Below are 3,954 nucleotides of genomic sequence, written 5' to 3' on the forward strand. Positions count from 1 at the left end.
GCCTGTCATTGGCCATAATATAAACCTACAGAAGAGAAAAAAGACAATGGCAAAATCAAGGGATGAACAGATTTTATGAGACAATACCATATTTCATATTTCCACAGACAGATATTGGCAGATGTTATTCAATTCAATAAACAAATCATAATTAAAATGTACATTCTTAAAACATACATCAAGTTGTGCAGAGTTTGTGCAATACTGTATACATGTATGTTTTTGTGTTTTATTGTAGAATAGACCCTGCATCACCACTACTGTCTCACACTGTGCACGGGGCTGTACTTTAGTGCAAAACAAAAGTTGCATGAACCTTTATTTTTACTCACATAAATTATTCACATGTCCACTCACATTTTATTTAAAAGTGCACGTACGTAGCTCGGATGAGAGTCAGCATTTTCATTGGTTGCTATAAGAAAGCCATAAATACAGCATAAAAATGTTTGTGTCGTACCAGTTACTCTATGTACAGAAGCAAGCGGGACGGATCTGAAGCGCTTAGATAACCCCTTGACATGGACACAGTTTGGAAAATACCAGCCCTTCAGTTGATTTCCACCAGTGATTCAGTCCTGCAGTAGTGTCAGTATGAAGGCTAGTTTAGCTCTTACTCCAGGGGGTGCTTAACACTTACGTGAAGGACACACACAGACTCGGATGTTTATAAAAAAAGACATATACATCATTTTAACGAGTGTGTTTACATATCAATGCCATACCTGCATACTTTAATGTATGTCCCTATTTTATCTTATGCATGACCTTCAAAATGTCTTCCGTGAGGTTGGAAGCACCAAGGCTTTAGCATAGAGTATATGCAGCTGATCATGTACAGTCAATGCTAATCAGTGCTGCTGCTATCTCTTGATGCTAATGCTGTGTCTTTTCAGCTGGAGTCTTCACCTTCATATTCATGAACACTGAGAGAGCTGCAGTAAAAGTTGATTGTTAGTCTCAAGAATGTGCAACTGAGAAGCGAACCACTTAGCTTGTAGCTGAAATCAATGTGAGGAACAAACTGTTTCCATTAGGTGTGTGTGTGTGCGTGCGTGTGTGTGTGTGTGTGTGCGTGACCAGCATGTGTGTCCACATCAATTCCACGTCAAGTTTGCATCAGCAAGTTTGGAGGTTTATTTAATGTCATAGCAGCAAGTTGTAATGTAAAGTAACAAAGACATACACACTTGTAAGACCATCAATGAAGGAAACAAAGTTTGCACAATATTTTTTTCTTCAGTCACGGTTATGCTGCCTATTTAGTTTCGACTGTTACTGTTCTAACATAGTGGAAAAAAAATCCCCTGCGTGTTTCATAAAAGTGATGGGAAGCAAACACTTAAAAACGCACATGGTGGTGCAGGCTAAATATCTGCCATGAGCAATGAATCAGAACAATTACAGCCACATGAAAATACTATAGCTCCTATTTCAATGATAAAAAGATGTATTGCAATGACAGGCTCACTGTCAGACGAGCGTCAAGTCAAATGAAACGTTATTCGTGTTTCAATAACCATTTCTCCTCTGAACCACTGTTCGAGCAAACTGCATGGCACTTATGTAAAAACAAACAGTGACGGACAAATGAAAATAACATTCACATCATAACATAGCTTATCTATTCTCATTCATCTAATTTGAAGGCTGCAGATACAGACGGACGCAGCAAACTGTCACTACAATCCTCAAGTCAGTGAATTCAAATACTGCTGCATCTGAGATTACTTTTGGTGTTTTTATAGAAAGGAAGACTTCATTAATTAGCCATTTTTTACACATTTGAGGTGCAATTTGACAGGACGGGAAATGGAAAAACACTCTAAGTACATCTGGATAAAGTCTCAGCTGCTGTCTGTGTTTTACTGCACACTGCATGTGTGTTTCCTCCTTTGTCTTTGATGTGTCAAAATGGCTACATTACATACTGGACTTATACATGTAAAAATAATTGACATACATGACAAACAATAAGTGGACTAATGCGTGTTCATCTCTGTGATCACAGCATCCTGTACTTCTCACTTTAGTTATCAATAATTAGATTTTCCAGAGCAGCATGTACTGACCTGCCCGGGGTAGTGGGTTATTTTCCTTGTCTGTAATACATAAATTTAGCACACCTCTCACAGACACACTGACGACTCAATCAGCTATTATTACAAGTTCTTATTGGGGCTGCGGGGCAACACCTGAATCTGATATGAATAAATATAGGCATATAAAAATACAACAAGCATACCTACAGTATGTCCTGCTGCTCTTCCCTGGTAAAAGGTGTTTCATACAACTAGATACTGGTGTATGTATATACACTATGATATTTAGTGACTCCTAATTGCATATTTTTCATTTAAATGTAATAAACATTAATATATTTGAGTGATGGTTGTTTTTATTTGTGGATTAATACAAATGTTTTAATTTTACCCATTTCAGTTCAGAGTATTGTTTTATTAGAGCACAGGATTTATTGGTATACATACAAAGATAGGTATATACAATTCATGACTTTAATCATGACAGTTTTACATTTAACTTGCCTTTGATGGAGAGATTCTAATCAGTTTGAACTTCAAATGAAAGACACAGGGTGCAGAGAGGTTTAACTCTCACTGAACTGCTTCAGGGTTTTACAATTTTGGGCACCACAGACTCGGTGGTGATTGAACATTTCACAGCTGAAATCAGTACATTCAGTGGAAAATAAATTGCAGTAATACAGTACAAACAGCAGAGGGGCCACTTGGCTTCTTAATTCATGTTACAGATCAAGGAGTTGTCACTTCTCCTGTGTATCCGCCCCCCACCCCCGCCCCCACCCAAAAAACAACAGCAAAAAAAATCACTTCTTTCTTCTCATGCTTACTGTGGATAGAAGGCGACCCCACTGTCAAACTTACCTCTGAATTTTAAGATGTGGCCCATGATAGCAAAATCCACCTCCGCCCCCACTCACATTAAATTATTGCAATTCCAGAACTGCCCAAATTATTTAGAAGAACATAAAAATAAAGGCAAGTTTAACAGGTGCACTAATAGACTATTTCATGCAATGTTCTGATTTTTGTCATGTATACAAAGGCCTTGTGTCACATCGGCGTAGTGTCACTTTGAGCACACCTTAATGGATCAGAATTTGATGGAAAGCTCTTTTCTTCACATGGATCATCGCGGACAAATAATAACAATAAGAAGAAGAATAAAAAGTAAAATGTGATTGAAATAACGTGTATTCATTGACACCAATGAAGTCAGGTGGGTAACACCAGCATTCCATTATATTAAGATGATTCAAAGCTAGCCATGTGATGGGATTACATGTCATCATGATTAGTATACAGATGTGTCAAGTGTCTAAGGTGCACAACTGCCTGGAGTAAGCTTGTGGATGTGACAAATTATAGAGTTCACCTTTGCAATTATTTCTTGTTTCCTTTTCCCTTGTTCTCTCTTCAACAAAGAGAAGAAATAAAAAAGTATATTGCTTCAAAAAACTTTTTTCTTTTTTAATATTGTGAAACATTTCATTCACCACTTCTCGGGTTTGTCTAGCTAGACAGAGCATTACATTATCAGTCAAAGATACATACAGAAAGATGCTGTGAATCCAAGAGATTAAACGATCAACGATGGGACGTGACAGTGGCTAATTCCTGGGACCACTTGTTGGAGTCTGTCTGTCTGTCTGTCTGTCTGTCTAGGCCAACCTCCTATCTACCAGCAGGTGGCACAATGCAAGCACTGATGTATTGCCTGGGTGAAGGGGAGGGGCTGAGAGATTAGTCTGTCACAGTAACAGTAGTCAGTCCAAGGACGCGGCCTCAGTGTGTTCCAGCTCTGTGACTGAGGATCTGCAAACCTAGCTGCACATGCTCTCCATCCATCCCTCCCACCCACCGCCTCCTACGCCTTTAGTCAGTGAGTAATGTTAAAACACAAAGGGGCTCC

This window comes from Chelmon rostratus, chromosome 14 (genome assembly GCF_017976325.1).
Source record: "Chelmon rostratus isolate fCheRos1 chromosome 14, fCheRos1.pri, whole genome shotgun sequence".
Classification (NCBI taxonomy): domain Eukaryota; kingdom Metazoa; phylum Chordata; class Actinopteri; order Chaetodontiformes; family Chaetodontidae; genus Chelmon; species Chelmon rostratus.